The sequence below is a fragment of the Terrapene carolina genome, unplaced genomic scaffold, assembly GCF_002925995.2.
Source record: "Terrapene carolina triunguis isolate 2854851 unplaced genomic scaffold, T_m_triunguis-2.0 Scaffold89, whole genome shotgun sequence".
Classification (NCBI taxonomy): Eukaryota; Metazoa; Chordata; order Testudines; family Emydidae; genus Terrapene; species Terrapene triunguis.
The window spans coordinates 12825578-12844834 of record NW_020664440.1 but is presented as its reverse complement, the minus strand read 5'-3'; the positions used below and the strand labels follow the sequence as shown (position 1 = coordinate 12844834).

General features: G+C 39.7%; 1 protein-coding gene across 1 annotated transcript in view; it reads right to left on the bottom strand.

The window, feature by feature from the left end:
* Positions 1-19257, bottom strand: part of CNTN4 (contactin 4) — a 353580-nt gene that overhangs the window by 47867 nt on the left and 286456 nt on the right. The window lies entirely within an intron of this gene.

Genomic DNA, 19257 nt, shown 5'->3' with positions numbered 1-19257 from the left:
TGCTATACATGTATCGTTTTGTATTTTGCACTAAAATAAAAGGTACTTCACTTCAGAAGTACCTTATATGAAATTGGTATATTTGACAAATGATTGTACCATTTGTGACAGACTTTATAGATAATCCAGTGAATTCAAGGTGTCACCTTTTGTGGGCTATTGATTAATACTAGCTGATATCCATCTTTGCAAGTATGGAATAATCTACTGTCATTACAAAAATGACGGCCATCTTACAAGGAAGGTTAATCAGATACAGGAGCAATCATATCTGGTCTTTGATAAATTACAAGTCACTCAAGGATCAATCATCAGTTCCCCTTGCAACAAGCCATTGTTACTGCACAAATGTGATGACATGCAGTGTGTTCTACTATCACATGCACAGCATCCAAAAGAATTTTGCCACTTTGAACAATGTAGCCTGCTGAGATTGTTGATTTGTGGTGTTTTAAAATATCTTTAGAATGATAATGATCGTAAATATAGAGAAGTGCTGGCTTAAATTTTCAAGGGGCTACAGGCGAACAATAAAAAATAACTAATATGCATGCACTCAGACACATCAGGTATAAGGTGATTGATATAGTTTGTGCATTTGTATGGAGCTGTATGTATTCTTACATTTCTCTACATGCCCATCATGCCACCATATTTATCTCTGCTCTGCTACCTCCATACCCAGGATGTAGGCCAAGACGTTATTCTAAAGCTCAAGATTTAGTGAACATGCAACAGTAAGATCAAAATAAACCATTTTTAAAGTCTAATATCTCCGGGGTCACCAAAGCTAAAGAATACCATTAGACATCAATGGAAAACCAGGATTTCCAATGAACGTGGTATAGCATTAGTTTCTAATCCCTAGTATCATGGATGTCATACCATGAATTGGTCATTGGTCCCAAGGGTTAGGCAAAAATCTAGGCCTTCCAGGACATTTACTATACAGAATATGGTATTCTCAGCCACTTATGGACTCTATCCTTTTGTCTGATGACCACTCACCAGAAAGCTGAAGTTGCTGGAATCAAAGTTGGTGATTATTACTTATTATTTGTATTGTGGTAGCCACAGAAGGCCCCAGTCATAGACTGGAGCCCCACTGTGCTTGGCACTATAAAACAGAACAGACATCCACGGCCTCATGGAGCTTACAGTCTAAGTATTAGGCCAGCTTGATACTTAAAATGCTACAGCTGTGCCCGTGTAGTGCTTCAGTGAAGACACTACTTATGCTGCCAGGAAGGCTTCTCCTGTTGGTATAGGCACTCCATCTCCCCGAGAGGTGGTAGCTATGTCGACGGAGAATTCTTCTGTCACTTTAGCGCTGTTTACATCAGGGAGTAGGTCAGTTTAACTGTGTCACTCGGGGGTGGTGTGTGTGTGTGGATTTTTCACAACCCCAAGCAACGTAGTTATCCCGACCTAATTTCCTTGTGTCGACCTGGTCTAGACAAGACATAGATATGACTGGGGAGGAGGAGAAGGCACAAGGTACTAATGAGACAAAACTGGATACCCCTCTCTTCTGCTTTTTCCCTATTCAGTTCTTTTATATCTCCCTCTTCCCATCTTCTCTCACTTGTTTCCTTCTCTACCTGCTCAGACGTTGTGCTATGTTAATCAGATGTAAAATATTAACTGTTGTATCTGGCTGCTTGAAATGGATAAAAACCTCAAGCTGTATTTTGTGTCAGTTTTATTCATTAAGACAAAACTCTTAGGTATTATATTTTGTAATGAAGTTTCTTTACAAATCTGTACTTTGTATTATTTTATAGGACACAAATATAATTATTAATATATATTTTTAGTAGATGGGGCAGCTGTATATCAGTATATGGACACATGCATATGTGCATGTGTGTGTTGGGGAGTGGGTGCGGAGCATTATCCTGGTATATAGCTGCCCAGATCTTGGTGCCATTATTTTGATTGTACATGTCTTAGGGGGTGACAACATCCTATTTCAGGGGATCATACTCAACGGATAAGTATTTTGTCTCTCAGATGTTATAGTAAAAAATATAACCACCACACACCTGCCTTTTAGATCTCAATTCATGTTGCAAATAAAGCCACAGGAAAACATCTCTTTTTTCTTCCATTTGGCTAAGAGTCAAGTTCTAATGTTTATTTCACAAAGGTTCATGTTTTGCCCCAGAATAACACAGTTACTGGCCATAACATTTCATTTGAACTGCACTGGGTTACTGAAGGACACCTCTTGCACATTTAAAAAAAATAAAACATTCCCGATTTCATGCCAATTTGTTGCAAGTTTTACAAACGTCTTCAAGATGTGAAAGACAAAATTATATCTATCGTCCTCTGTTGAGCAGAAGCAGATATCAGGGCCTTACAGTTTGGTTCTCTGGTAGAGGAGAAATCAATGATGTGGAGTCTAGGTATAGTCTTAGTGCAACTTTTTTTATTTTACACTAGATACATCAGTCCTTGAACAGCCATGGTCACAAACAGCACACAAGCAATCCACTTTCTGGCATCTCAATCTGAACACCAATGCTTGGCTCCCAAGGGGCAACTCTGCCACAAGAATTGACCCTAACTAGCAAGATTAAGGCAGAAAGCAGCTCCATCTTATTGCTTGTCGTAAGTCCCACAAGAAAAAACTACATAACAAAACTAACAATAATACAATCATTTTTTCCAAGACTGAACAGTGCTTGCACCCTGAGAAAAAGAACATCCAGGACTATGTAACAGTGCCACCTGCTGACATAACATATCTAAATACAGCTACATATTGTCTTTCATTTACAGGGGTGATTAGTAATTGTCTAAAGACAATACATATTGTCTTTCATTTACAGGGGTGATTAGTAATTCTTAATGACTCACTTTTTTGGGTGCCCCACTGGAAGTACCAATGAGGGACCTGATTTTCAAAGGGTGTCTTATCAGCCCTTTCTAAAATCCAGACTCCTAGGCAGTGTCACAATCTAGGCATCCAAGATCACCAGACACTTTTGAAAGTCTTGGCCATAGTATGTGCATCAAAGGAATATGCTGAAAATGTCCAGCAGAAATTCAGTGTTGTAAATGTCTGAGGATAAAATTAGCAAATACGGCCCTCAATTCAGCAACCTGGGACACCAGGGGATGAAGAAAAACTTTCCAAAAATAAAGAACAGTAAGTGTTTTCATACTAGTTAACCAATTTTCACTTATTTTCTCTATCTGTGACTCTCTCAGTGATGCAGAGAACTGAATGCCACGAAGTATTAATTTTTTTTAAACAGAACTATCACTGGGGTGGACTCCCAGTCCTTTATTCTATTTAGCAAGTTGAACAAAACTCACAGCCCTACATTTAAAGTAAAAACACAGTCAGGCAGATTTTCAGCTGGTGTAAATTGACTTAGCTTCTTCGACTTCAAGAGAGCTACACTGCTTAGCTCTAGCTGAGAATCAGGCCTTTTATCTCTGAGTTGATGCACAATTTCCCTCTCCTTCTCCCCACCCCATCTTTGTGTCAGAAGACTCCTGTTCCCACCTTAAAATGCTTTTGGACAGGAAATGGACTATCAGACAGGAAGTGGACTATCAGAGTTGATTTTACTGGAAACCAAATTCTCTCTATTATTGTATATTGGAATCTGTGAAGGAACACAAAACACAGTGTAAAAGAAGAACAAAGCAAAGAGTTTCACACTGGGACCTACAGTTATTTCTCCTCCGGAAAAATGACCACCTCAGTTTTCAGCAATGAGTGGCAACAGCCTGTTGTTATTACGATGGTTTCTCTGCAGGTTGGGTTGTTGAGTCAATCCCACAAATGACTTCAACCAAAGTATTCCTCTAAACAGCAACTGCTGCCACTATTTTATAATTAGAAGAAAATTAGTAGAAGTGTTAGCAAATAGCTCCCTGAAAGAAATGATTCTATAACACAAATGTCAAGTCTAAGACCCTTAAGCCTTTTAGAAACCACACTAAAAACCACACTGTGCTTTTGCAATACAATAAAGAAACAAACTAGACTACAGGCTATATTAACTTACTGTTATATATGCAGAGGTGTAGGTCATAACACAACCTGTGGCTGTTACAGCTCACTTTGTTTGGTTCCAACCCAACGTATTTTGGACTTGCACAAAAAGATAAGGAGTGTGGGATCAGGCCTTCCATGTAAAGTTAAATTCTGCCTGTATATGGACCAAGTGGGGAATGGCAAGTAGGCCCTGGGACATGACTGCATAATAGAGGGAAATACCATCATATAAGTGTAGATAATTCTTATTTTAAAATACATCTTTATCCTATATCCTGTTGATCCTTTGCCCTATTACTGCATCCAACACAGAAGACAAAACACATCTTTCTAAAAGGACCAAATGCCAAGAATTGAAAGAAGCCCAACCAAACAAAACCCTCCAAAACAAACCTCTTTTTAAAAAATTCCATGCTCAGAAGAGACTAATTTGTTTTCTGGTGAAGATGATAACCTCTTCTCAATTTACTTCGGAATCCTGCAAGGTACTGATCAATGTTTCCTTGTCCCATTGACAGATCTTGAGACAGCAAACTTTTATTTCGATAGCTGAGCTTTTCTTCTATTACTGATAACCTGAGGTGGCTCAAAATCTCCAGTTCCCACTCCTGACTAATAGTACAATATGAAGCATTCTTAGAAAGCATCCCTAATGTTGCTCCCCTTTCACAGATTTTTACTCCAAATCAATCACAGGTTTCCTTATGTAGATCACTTCATCATGAGACTCAAGAGCTAACTTATAAAGATATACAAAGAGAGACAAACTACAGTATACCAACGTGTAAACTAATTTTCATATTTCAAACTTTAGTTTCAAGAATTTTTTAAATGGTTAAATAAAAGAGTGGGTTTAGTGTTCATAAAAGTGAGAAACTAAAAGCGCTAGCTTTGGCTGAAACTACTTATTATTTGCATTGGGTATATATAATAATAAGGGACCTGAGCTCAGCTGTTCTAGGCACTGTATATATATACACACCTCTACCCCAAAATAATGCGACCCGATATAACATGAATTCGGATAGAACGCGGTAAAGCAGCGCTCCAGGGGGGCGGGGCTGCGCACTCCGGCGGATCAAAGCAAGTTCGATATAAAGCAGTTTCACCTATAATGCGGTAAGATTTTTTGGCTCCCAAGGACAGCATTATATGGGGGTAGAGGTGTATAAAGAAAAGATGGTACCTGCTCCAAGACATACTGGGGCATTCATCCCAACTTCAATGCAGTTAAACCATGGATGAATTTGGCCAGTGCTGGTAGCTACCATAGTAGCTATCCGACCTAGGTCTGCTGATGCCCTTTAATCATTATCTGCAACACCACTCCTTGCCATTCACATTCATGGTTCTCCTGAGCGGAGAAGATCAGTCATCTTGAAATATATCAGACAGTTTGGTTATCTGGACAACTTATGTCTAGCCTTCAATCAATCAGATCACTTCCTATTGTAACCTAAGTCAGGATATTAATTCAGGCCGCCAATGTTGAGATGTGAGTGAATCACTATACCACATCTCTCTCTATTTTTTTTTTTTTCTAGTAAATACAATAATAATAATAATAATAATAATAATTCCCAGCTCTTACATAATGCTTTTCATTAGATCAGTAATTTAGATGTTAGAAAGAGACTTCCTGCTACTCTGATTTCAGAGTCATTGTTTTCAAATTTCACTGTGTACAATTTTCAGCACTGAAAAATTCTTGCCACTGCTGTCCATTTCACACCCTCTCCCCCCCACATTGCTCCCTTTGGCTTATTACCAGGCACTGAGATATTCAGTCACCTTTTCAATGTGTGTAATATCTAGGTTTAGGTCTCTATTCTCCTTCAATAACATGAATGGAGGGGAGTCAGATTGCTCCCCACACGTTGACAGCCACTGACTCGATGACAAGCTTTCCCTTTCCAAGACAGGGTTGCATATTCAGGGAGGGATTGTGCTGTTCTCTGCCGTGTCCTTTCCCATTAGAATATCAGGGAAATAACAGCATAAGATAACAGCGACCCTGTCTGCAATTTCTCCCTCCTGCGGAAGTCATGCTGCCAGGGCCGGCTCTAGGATTTTTGCCGCCCCAAGCAAAAACAATTTTGGCCGCCCCCCCTCTCCCCGTTTTTTTCTTACCCCACCCCCGGCCCCGCCTCAACTCCGCCCCTTCCCCAAATCCCCAGCCTTGCCTCCTCCTGCCCCCAGGCTCTCAAGTCTCCCCGTCCCTCCCAGGTTTGAGAGCCTGGGAGGGAGGGGGAGCAGCGGCGCACAAATCAATTGTTTCGTGCGCCGCGGCCGCTCGGGATCTCCCCCTCCCTCCCAGGTTTGGGAGCCTGGGAGGGAGGGCGAGCAGCGGCGCACGAATCAGCTGTTTCGCGAGCCATGGCACGCGAGCGGCAGCAGCGGAGGTGAGCTAGGGCAGCCGGGGCACATTTTTAGGGGCGGCAGGGGCAGCATTCTGGTGCCGGCCATGCCGCCCCTAAAAATGTGCCGCCCCAAGCACCAGCTTATTTTGCTGGTGCCTAGAGCCGGCCCTGCATGCTGCCAAGGCAAAGGAGATACGAGGCAATCCTGCAGAGTCCCTGCCCTCTCTCCTCCACCCTGCCCAGATCTGTGGGATTTCTGTAGAGGTGATGCGTTGGAGGTCCATTCCCTGCCTGCTCTGGAAAGGGACAAACCCCACCCTTCAGAGCGGATGAGTAGAAAGACATGCTAAGAGTTGAAACTCACTTAGTTTGACTAGCCCCTATGATGTGGGTTTTTCCTGCACTGGGGTGTTCTGGGACAGTAGGAATTTTAAGCCCTGGCCGCACAGCTGTCACATTTAACTTTAGAAGAATCAAAACAGTCAAAGGAACAAACAAACATACAAATTCACTGAGCCAGATCTTCAGCAGGTGTAAATTGATGTAGCTCCATTAAGTCCATGAAGCTACTCAAATTTGCACTACTAAGAATCTAGCCTACTGCATCCAATTAGAAATGGACTCTTCTTTTTATTCTTATGTTGCAGACATTGGCGTTAGCCATACAAATTGTTAACTGTCAGAGCTTAGTGATGCAGGAAAGGTTAGTCAGCTCATCACTCCTGTTCTAACCCTGCAGCTACCTCCAACCGACTTAATCTGTCAAATGCATCTGTGGCCTTCTTCCCACGATGTCGCTGCCTGACTTACTGGATTCGAAGATTCTCTCATATGCTACAAGTTACAAACATTCTCATTTCCCTAAGTCAGAGTCCAGCAGAAGTTGAGCTACTTTCTATTACTGATAGCTGAGGAAAGTGGGTCGGATGATAAACCAAATGTATCCGCTTCACTGTAAACACACTCACCATGCTGATAATCTTCAGTTAACCGGCCCTTGCTGCTCTTTACATGTCTTCCCTCGCTATGAAATTAAAACAGCTTCCATCTGGCCATGTGCAAAGTAACTTATTCTTGATATTTTGTACTCGTACACATACACGCTCAGATGTAGACCTAAGTAGGCATCAGATATATATCAGAAAACAACTATGGGTGCTTTGAGAATGCTTTTGTTTTAATAACATTGAACTTTCATTTGTATTCAGAAAACTGCAAAATATTGTAACCTTTCTGAAATGGATCATGTTAAACTAAATTGGAACAAGTTGATGAAAAAGTGTTAATTAACCTGCTTTCATCTCATTGAGCATTTGTGTTTAACCTACAGGTCATCTCCTTTTTGAACTGCTGTATGGATTTGATCTTCAACGACAGGCAAATCGACTGAATCATCTATTGACAGTGAAATTAAGTGAGATCTCTTGAACCTCTTCCTTTCTCTGTGAGGGTAATTAAATTCCTAAAACGGAAGGCATGAACCTTTTCATGAATTATTCTAAGGTTTATTTTTTTTATGGTAGGAGAGGTTGTAATAATTCTTAGTCTTAACATGTGAGCTTGTGTAAATTTGTTAGCTATGCCTTGTGGGCGTAAGCTGAAAACATAGGGCGACAAATGGAAAAACCTCTCCTTTTCTACAGGGAATGTAGACATACGGCTGACCTCTTTTAAAAAGTCATTTCCCCATAAGTTTTACATACTGAAACAGAAATATTTAGAAACACAAGACACTTGCTCCCGTCTTGACACGCTTATTTATCTGTGCAATTATCTGGTTTAAAACCGCTAATTGACTAAAAGAGTAAATGGGGGAGGAAAATCCTTCTGAATTTAATATTTAATAGAATAGACATTTCACAGCACCCAGCTTTCTTTAAAGCAGAGTCAGATAGGCAAAATAAGAAACTGAACTGAAAAAAGAAGCCCAGAAGGAGTCAATATATTTTTATTTCTGCTGTTAAAAATATAACTTTAATAATGCTAGAGATAGGTCCAAAACTGGCAAGTAAGGTAGGTCAGAGATCTATGCTTTTTAATATCTCGCTTTTCTCCAGTAAGACTTTTATCACATTAATGGCTAAATCATACTGATTGTAAAACAGCCAAAATGAAGCAATTAGTAAGGCCTGTGACAGCCATGGAGAATGAAACGCACAAGGTTTACAATGCAAGCCAGATGGATATCTTCAATATATTTCTTATTATCTGCTCGTGGTAATATGTTCAATTAAACTAAATCAGTACTACAGAAGACCATTTGAATTGCCTGAAAAAATTAAGTGTCTGCTACAAGTTTAATGAGGCTAAACAGTCATATTATGTTTACAAGTTTTATTTGTTATGATCAGTAAGTGTTTACAAGAAAAAAAAGTAATCTATTTCATTTGAGCAGCCTTTCCTAAGTGAAAAGCATGATACTTTACACTTTAATTCAGCTGCCTGAGTGTGTTCTATTCACTTGTTAAATCCTTTAGGTATCAGAGTTCAATTTAAATGTAAAAAGGGCAAGAAACAAGCATTTTTTCTCAAAGCACTTTCTGTCCAGCAATGATCATAAATTAAAGGAATGCAGTATAACAATATACAGTTGTTAACCAATTATAATAGTTAACCAATTATGGGACTGAAGCAGCTCCCAGAGAAGTCAATGGAAAAACTCAGTAGTTGTTGGATGGGGCTTTAAAAGAGGGACATGTTCAGTAAGCCATTATGCTTGCTATAATCTTTATCAAATGTTATGGAAAGTTACTGACCTTTCTCTACTACAACACAGTGCTAATGGTCCATGGCTGTACTGCTTGTCATGTTGGCATTAAGAAAACCAAAAGGAAAAGACATTCTAACAAGAACTATGAAGATGGTAAAAATCACACATTCCATGGCACACACACATTTTATACTCTGTGGGTTACATTTTCAGCAGTCCTCCTTAACAGTGTCTGCAAAATTTGAGGGGGGAAGGGAATATGGTTCAAATGTTATAGCATGGATCCTGGGATCTGCTGTGTGACCTTGGACAATTTGCAATCTCTGTGCTTTAATTTACTTATCTGAAAAATGGAGATACTGAAATAATTCAATTTATTTGAGCTCAAAAGGGTGTTCTCTGAACCATAGTCAATGTTTCCAAAGTACTTTTTCAGATCCACAGGTGAAAGGAGATGTCTAAGTTCTAAATATTATTAAATGCAAGTTTTGCATGCATAAAATGCATACCCCCACAAATTTTGATTTCTGAAGATGATTTCTGAATATTTGACTCTACATATATGATTTGGAATGGAAATGACTTGTGTCTCACGATGAAGATCCCAAAGTGGTCTACAATGAGACTATTCAACTACTGTATTTAGGAGAAGAAGTGAATAATAACTCACCCCAATTAAAACTATGGGGGAAATGCAGTAAGGCAACACACTGGAATTCTGCTTGAAATTGTAATACTGCTCTTGCAAAATGACACCTACTGGACATCAACACCACATCTTTCACTTCTATCCAACTACTGACCAGGCTTAGCTTAGAACAGTGATTTTCAACCGGTGGTCCACAGACCCCTGGAGGGAGGCAGACTACATCTGAGGGTCCATGAAAGGTTGTCATTACCACAGAACAGTGGTTTTCAATCTGTTATCCATGGATCCCTGGGGATCCGCAGATTATGTCTAAGATTTCCAAAGGGGTCCACACCTCCATTCAAAATTTTTTAGGGGTCCGCAAATGAAAAATGGTTGAAAACCACTGGCTTAGAAGATCCACTACCAGCACGACAGCCCCAGGGGGTATGGCTACAACAGTTTGGGGAGGTGACAAAGAAGGATCACTGAAATGAATAACTTTCTCATTTAAAAACTTTTTTTTCATATAGTGTATGCGTTGGATCATATTTAATCCTACTAGAAGACACTTAATTGTATCCTAGAAAATAATTGGTGTCATTGGAAACAGTCCAATTAGGAAGAATGTACTCAGTTGCAATTTTATGGCCAAACGTTATTGCTTTTGTTAATTGCTAAAATTTAGTGTTCATTACTGATTTCTAACTGTTTGTGAGTCAGAAGACAGGAAACATTTTTCAATACTTACACATATTGGTTAGTTTCAACAGACTATGTGAAAATTATCACAGTTTTCTTTAGAAAGTGGTAAAGAAATGCACAGAGATAGTCTCTCTACTGAAAACCAAAGTTGGAATCAATTTTATTTTTCTACTTCAAAACTAAACAAGAAAAACACAAAACCAAACCATGAATAAATCAGAGGTCAAATGTCTCTATATCCCTCGTATTTTTCCCCATAGAATTTTACCTAAAAAAATCTGGATTTGTTGAAGCATGAGATCAATAGTGGTTTTTTTTTTAAACATTATTAAGCCAAAATTGGGATTTCTTTACCCAAAATTATTTCTTTAAACTAGTATTATTTTTTATGGACTGCTCACATCTTACATATATACGATGAGTCCCCATAAAAATGGTCCTGCATTACTTAATAAAATATTTTAAAATTGTCTTCCTCCCCCCCTCTTTTGACCTTTTTAAAGTTCTTGATGATGGGTAACTGAATAGTTTTGGCTCTGATACTAGTTGACAATACATAGTGTGCCATCAAATATAATTATCAAAAACCAAGCCATAGGCAGCCCAAATTGCCTCTCTTTGATTGCTGGTCTACGGAAGCTATGCCTTTTTCTTACTGGGTATTGTGACACTGGCAAACCAGTATGACCCTTATAGGGTTGTAATCAGGACAATTCACTTGTGTTTGGGTATCAAAGAAATGTTAATTAGACTAGCAATCACTAACTTGTTCATGTGTAGTGATAAGAATCAAGAGTAATTGCTAAATGTATTTGTCCGTGTTTACCTATATCCTGTTAGAAGTTTACCAATGTCACCAAATCAGCTTGTAGATGCTAAATCCTTTTCAAGTCTCTTTAGATGATGTATGTGACTGTACTCAACCAGCCTTAAAACCAAAGATGCGTATATAATGCATGAGACTAATGATAATAACTGATGGTCGTCAATTATCCATCCCTGTTATAATGAATGGCCAGCAATTACCTTATGTAAATCAATGTACAGTATCTGGTTTGTTTGTTTATGCATGGGAAGCAGAAGGTTAACTTCAAAGAAGTTTAACAATGAAGATCCAACTTGCTGTGACAATTTCTGTAAGGAGGCTTGTCAGCCTGCCGGAGAGCTATAAATACTGGACCTTGGGCAAGATCCTGCCATCTCTAATCTGTTGAACTTTAAACAGGGAAAGTTTAAGCCATTGGACAGAGATGTCCAAGTAACTTCTTGGACTGCCCTGGATAATTCATGCAAGGACTCTAACAGACTACAGCTAAGCTATCATTTGGGCTGTAATCTTTTGTATGATCTAAAGACATTTATTTGCAAACTACCAGATTTAACATCACTGGTATTATCCTGATCTACAAACTCTGAAATCAACTGTAATGTACATGATTCATTTACTCTCTTAATAACGATCTTTCCTTTTCTTTTATATTATTAAAGTTTTTAGTTCCTAAAGGATTGGCAATGTGTGATTTTTGGGGTTAGATCTCAAGTATATTTTGACCCGGGGTGCGTGTCTGACCTTTTTGGATTGGAAGAACTTTATATGTGATTTCTGGTTTTAATAATCGCAGAAGTCCAGTTGTCTGGGTGGTAAGCCAAGGACTAGGATGCCTAAGGGGACTGTGGTTTTAACTTCTTGTTAACCAGTGTGGTGAGACAAGAGTTCAGTTTTTTTACCCGCTTGGTGAACTCTGATGTTGGAATAACTACCAGTTTTGGGGTGTCTGCCCTGAATGTGGCATTCTCAGGGGTGACCCATACCAGGCAGCATGACAGGTATATCCCCCTCTAGTTCAACATTAAGTTGCCATTGAAACTTGCTCTCTTCTCAATGGCAGAGTCAGAGAGAACTATCAGGGCTCCTGGAAATGACGGCCTGATCATACTAACTTTCACAGTTCAAAGCAGACTTCCTGGCTGGTGCCAGGATGAACTTTTTAGGAGTTTAAAATTGGATGATGTACATCAGTCAGCTGGGAAAGAAATGTAAAGCAATTGCATGTCACAAAGCACCACCACCTCAAAACAAATCTCAGAGAGAAGAAAAAAAGCAGCAATTTATTATATTGATATGGTGAAAGACTGGGTCATAACTCACAGAGTATCTGTGAAGAGGATGCCAAGGTTCTAAAATCTTATTCTGGTAAATATGAAATATACCTTATGTCTGGAGCAAATTCAGACTTTTTTAGACAAAAATTCTATGGGGAATAATGCAAAGAGACATTTGACCAGTGATTTAGAATTCTTAAGTCAGACATTGTGGCTAATACTATGCAGACAGTGATGAAATGGTTAGAGATAGTAAAGTATTTGATGCAAATTCTCTCCTAGGGAATATCTTCTTGATCAATAGCTGGTGAAACGCATGATGATAAAATGCATGTGCAGTCAGTGATGGGAAAAAAAAGGGGCTACAAAGAGACAGGCCAAACACTTGCAGAAAATCTGCACTTTGTATATCCATAAGGCACAGAAATGTTGTAGTTAAAGACCTGCAAATGAAATAATATACCCAGAAAATGGTGGTCACTGTATTAAATTTAATAAATTGTCAATAAAACTTGGGAGAGGCATGTAGATATGACTCAAATCAAGCCACGTAGATTTTTGACCAATACATGATAAAGGACAAAGTTGCTGAACACAACACATTTGTTTTGATATAGTCAGCATTAATGTTTGAGAAATAGATCAGTCATGCACAGGCCAAACATTTGCTGATCTCATAATGTTAGATTTAAACTTGACACTGGAGAACCCAAAGAAACGTTATACCAAAGCACATGCTGTATTCAGCAAATTCAGCCTTCTGGTTCCATTGCATTGTACAAGTAAGAGTTTCTATGGCTATGGAACTGAATGACAAAGTATAAGGCACAAATATAAGCAGAAATGCAGACATGCTGAGGACTGAGATTTTTGTTATGAACACTCAAGCATCTTCAGTTATGGACCTGGAGTCATAGAATCATAGAAGATTAGGGTTGGAAGAGATCTCAGGAGGTCATCTAGTCCAACCCCCTGCTCAAAGCAGGACCAACCCCAAATAAATCATCCCAGCCAGGGCTTTGTCAAGCCGAGCCTTAAAAACTGCTAAGGATGGAGATTCCACCACCTCTCTAGGTAACCATTCCAGTGCTTCACCACCCTCCTAGTGAAATAGTTTTTCCTAATATCCAACCTAGACCTCCCCCACTTGAGCCCATTGCTTCATGTTTAAATCTTGCAGTTATTAAACTGAGGTTATCTGCAGATCCAGTTGACAACATGAAATCTGACACTCTAAGCATCATCCCACAATGAGAAGAATTACAATGCAAGAGTGATGAGACCTATGAAGGAGTTGCAAGGGTCTGAAAACACAACTGCAATGCAATACAGAAGAGGCTCCTTCTTTTAAGCAACCTTAGTGATATGTCTGAACCTAGGAAAAAAGATTGCTGTGTGTACTGGAGGTTAACTAGTTGGAACATTGTTTGATGGAAATGGGATCAAACCAATCCAGTTTAAATCATTCCAATAAAGAACATGAAACAACCATATAAAGGAGCAGAGTTACTTCATGTTCTTGTAGTTAATTACTGTAGCTGGCAAAGTTTGCACCAAACTGTTTGAAATTAATGCACCACCATGGCCATACTAAAACAAGTCAATGAATTCCATTTAAGATAAAGAACATGACACTGCTTTCCATAATATGATGGACCTTTTCACATGTTTACATAGTTTGAGTGTTAAGAACTGATATGATCATGCCATTTCGCCAAAGCTACAGGACTAAATCATATTAAGAGGATCATGTACGTCAAAGTAATTTTGCCACAAACTCACGTAAGTATTTAGTGTAACTCACAGGCACCAAGCTGTATCGGAAGGATTATCTTATTTTGGGAAGGGAGCAGTAGCAAGATCATTTGCGTTAATGTCATTATTAGCTTGTTTACACGGCTCCCTCCTGAACCCCTGCGTGCCAGAGAAACTTCATTTGTGTATTAGTCATTGCTATCCGAGTGAGAAGGGAACTGTTGGTAATTAAGCCGTTCTGCAAGCAAACGGTATCCGACTTGTGCACACAAAATAACACATCAGGGAAGATGAAGGAAGCGGGTCCTCCCTTAGTCATTGACAATGCAAGGCTCAGGGGAACCATTCCAGCAGGCTGCGTGCGCCCACTCTGAGAACGTGGAGTTGAAAGAGGCAGAAGACAGGAGTTGTGGTGCGCAGAGGAGCTACCTGGTTGGAAATAAGTTGCTACTGCAGTAACTAAAGAAGTTCCCTTTCCCAGTCTATCTACAGTTAATGTATTCAGCTTTGCTATTAAAATCTGAATTACTCCTCCAGCAGCTCAGAGGTGCCACTATAAAAAGCCACTTATGTGACTACATTAAAGTACAAATAAGCCAGCATTCGACAGTATATGCCTAACACTGTTTACTCTATTTGTCATGTAAACACTCCAGTACTAAGTCTTTTTATGTCATGGAAGAATTGGAACATTTAGCCTCAGGTACAGCAAAAATGGAAAAATGACTGAAAATGAATATGTATATGCTGCATGTAAACACATCCTGTGTTCTACACATCTCCTAATAATATCTGCTGAATTGTTCCCTATCCATACAGATGCAATCCCTGCTTTTTAATGTAAAGGTCAAACCATACATGCAAGGTTTGCAAGAATTTGGGTCTCAAAGGCCAGGACAGTTTTCACTTAGAACTAACAGAACAAACCAAAAATGTATTCTGATTGGTTTGGAAAACCACTGAAGTTCAGAATTTCTGACAATGGCATGTTAATAAACAGCCCTATGGGCACCTGTCAGAAAGTTATATTTTTAAGGCATCTACTCATGCATAATACGAATATTTATTCATCTCTCTGGTTGTTTGCCAGAGATTATTTTAAGCCTCCCTGGATCTGGTGTAACAGATATTATCCTTCCTCTCCTCCCCCTCCAAATCCTCTGTCCTTGCTCACCCTATATGTGACACTATTGGCATCCCTCTTCAAATTGGTGAGGGAGGGGGAAAGAGGGCAATAGGATTTAAAAAAGAGAAATGCTTATTGTTAATGGAAGAACACAGAAAGGTTAGAAAAGATGTCTTCTGATGTATGACCTTCACCGTTTTTTAATCAATGACATATGATGAGATCAAAAAGAATAAAAACATATCTTAAGGTCAGAGAACACATCAGCTGATAAATTAGTCCTTTTGTAGACCACAAAATTGAATTAAAATATGGCATTCAGAAATATTTCACCCCAACTATTACATGTGTTACTTAAGGCATAGAAACTCAGATCTTTCAATGTAAAAATACAATACTTTACTCAGTCATTTAGAGTTCAGAACAGTTTTATGTGCTTTTATACTTTTTGTGGACTAGATTCTAAAATTGTGTTCACTGTTAATATCCATGTCTCAGACCTCAGGGTATATTCTCCGCTTCACACATATGTGTAGGTCCTATTAATGTTAATGGGATCAAGTTCCTACTGAGCATTGAAGATGAAAAAATAATACTTGCTAATCTCTTATAACCTTAACACAATGTGAAGTGATACTTAAACCATGTGATCAATAAAGAATGACCAGATGCAATATATACTTTTGCATCAAATAGCAAACAGGCTGCCTCTAATAATAATAATAAGGAAGAATTAGATAATTCTTAAATTACAAAATTACTACTTTTCAACAGCATCAGCTAAACAAAGTAATATTTTTAAATATTAACCCTTTTATGAATGTACAGTCAGGGCCTGATTTGTGGAGGTGCATCTGACTTCAATTGGAGATGTGGGTCTTAGCATTTCTGAAAATCAGACCCTGTATCAATTATATTTAAAACTAAAGACCCAGGGTATGGGTCTCCTCTTACTTATGCTGGTTTTACATCTGTGTAATCCTCTTCACTTCAATAGAGTTAGATTTGATTTACATCAAGTGAGATCAGAATCAGTCCCTAAGGGTTTGCCTGGACACCAGCTGGGAGCATGCTTCCCAGTGCAGGCAGACAGACATGTGCTAGCTCAAGCTAACAATAGCAGTATGGCCCATTGCAGGTGGCTTGGGCTATCCACCAAGTATGTACCCAGTGGGTTGGGCGGGTTTGAACTTGGGTAGCTAGTCCAAACGACAGCACATGCCGCTGCAGCCACACTGCTAGTTTTAGCATGCTAGCTCGTGTCTGTCTACCCATGCTGAGAGGTATGTGCGCAGCTGCAGTGTAGACATAACTTAGGGGCAAATTCTGCCTCCATTGTAACCCCTCGTTAGGGCTGACTAGAATCAAATTTGTCCTCAGACACGGAGCTCTTAATTATTATTATTTAAAGCAGTATGTTACAATTCACACAAAGGTGAGGAAAGTGTGCTTCTATATCTATAGAGGCAGGAGTGCTGAAACAATTTGTATAGTGGTGCTACTGAGAGCCATTGAACCAAACTGGGAACCCTGTATATCATGAAAACCAGTTCAAGCCAGGGAGTGTGGTAGCGCCCCCAGCAGCGCTAGTTCCAGCCCCTATGTATATAGGTTCTAATACCACTCTCATTACCATAGTAGCTGGGCACCTTCTAGTATTGAGCAACATGACTGACATCTGTCATGGATTGTTCTCTCATCTGCTCCCCAGGGGGTGAAGCACGTACAGTGGAGTGTCTTGTTTGCTAGGGGTTTTGGTAGTTTTTGATAAATATACACGTTGCTGTTTATTGTTATGGGTCGAATTAAAACCCCACTGAGATGGATAGGTGTGAAACCACCCTTCAATTAACATAACTATTAGCATAAGCCCCTGTATCAGACAAAAGACATGCGTGAACCCACCCAGGAGCTTTTGGCCGAGTATTGTTTTGGGTGGGGATGTTTGGTGGGAGAGGAGAGGGAAAAGGTATCACACATAAACTGAGACCAGACAAGAACAGAGACAGAAGAGGCAAGAAAGCCAAGCAGGAGCGTGTAAGCACAGTGTGACCATGGACAAAGCTAAGATCTAGTGTGGCACTGTAAACCAAGAAACTGCTCCTTTTGTTCTTGGTTCCTTCTGCATTCAGAGACACAGGACTTTGTACCTTCCTTATAAATAACCAAAACTGCATCAAAAAAAATATCAGATTTCCATCAATTTCTACTTCCAACTGAAACATCTTTAGGGCCCTGAACTTTGAACTTGGTTGAAAAGGGGCAACTTTTTTTTGTTAGAGAAGGCAAAGTCAAAGAAAGGAACCTTGCACTTGGAGCAGAAGCAGTGAGGTTTATGATGGTCCTTTGTTCCTGGGAGAGTTCATTCCATAGTCTTGGACTGGCCCCCAAGAAAATTGTGTCCCACTTGACCTGGCTATGCTTTGGGTAAGCGTTCTTCTCACGTATAGACACCATTGCACCTAATGCCTGACAAATGTCTCAAGTCTAGCCCTGGCGCTCTTCTGACCTGAGATTGACAAGCAGGGTTAGTTGTATGGTGGTTTTGAGATGTCCACAAATGAGGGTTCGCACATTGGGATTCACACTCATTTGGTGCTTCCATCTTCAAGGTCTGAGCCCAGAGTCAATTTCACCACTGACATAAGTGAGTGCAACTTCATCATAGTCCATGGAAGGGCCATTGCACCACCCAGTCACATTCCTAGCCTATCTGCTTTCTTCTACTAACATAACGGGCTTAAGAACTGTATCCTTCTGTGTCAACAAGGTCGGTTGTTATATTCTGCTGTTTATGTTTTCCATGCAATAATAATGTATTTAAATTAGTACCTTAATCTACAAAGGATTCACAATTAGACTTTTCCCTAAGGAGAGACTATTGAGATCCAAATCTACAAGGGGCTGAGCACCCTCAGCTTCTACTAAAATCAATAGGAGCAGCGGTCACTCAGGGCGATCTCCTGTGCCTGCTGAAGTCCAAAGCTCCCGCTGACTTCAGTGGTGGGGCACAAAGCCTTCTGCCCCTTACAGGATGTGCTCAGAACCTCGGGCAAGACTTTTCCTGCTGTCCTGTTCTCAGGAACGTCCAGAATTTCACTCACACTTATTTGTTATGCCTCTGCTTGAGGATAACAGGGATTAATGTTTAAGATGACTGTGGCAACCAGAGTCATCTTAAACACAGACCTACCGCTTAACCTTAGGGACTTCCTGTTCAAAGAGACTAATGTCTGCTGAGGCACATGCTGTACAAACTGCACAAACTGGAAGTGACTATGTTAAGTCCAATTTATTTCTAAGACGTAATATAGTCCACCTATAGCCTTAATTTTAAAATAAAAATTGCACAAAGGTACATGTACGAATGAAAAGAAATATGCATTATGCAGGTGTATTTGCCCAGTGCTGTCTTACTGTAAGGACTGACCCTTCAATTCCTACACATGTACCAGCCTCATCAATGGAAGTTCTACCTGGGAAAGGACTGCTACATTTTCAGATGGTATTGCAGAAGATCCCAAGGGGAGAGAGTCGGGGTAATCAAGCACAAAACACAAAGGGCCAGATCGTCAGCTGGTGTTATTCCATGAAGCTCCATTGACTTCACTTTACACGTCAATTTACACCAGCTGAAGATTGCCCCAATATGCTTAAAAACGTTTCTAATATAAAGAGAAGCATGTGAAATTAGAGAGAGGGAGAAGATTTAATAATATCATTGGGACAGTTCCTGTCCTCAGACACACGTGCACACCCAATATTTTAGGGAAGATTTTGCTCCACGAACGTGCTGGTGCTTCATCACACACACACACACACACACACACACACACACACACACACACACAC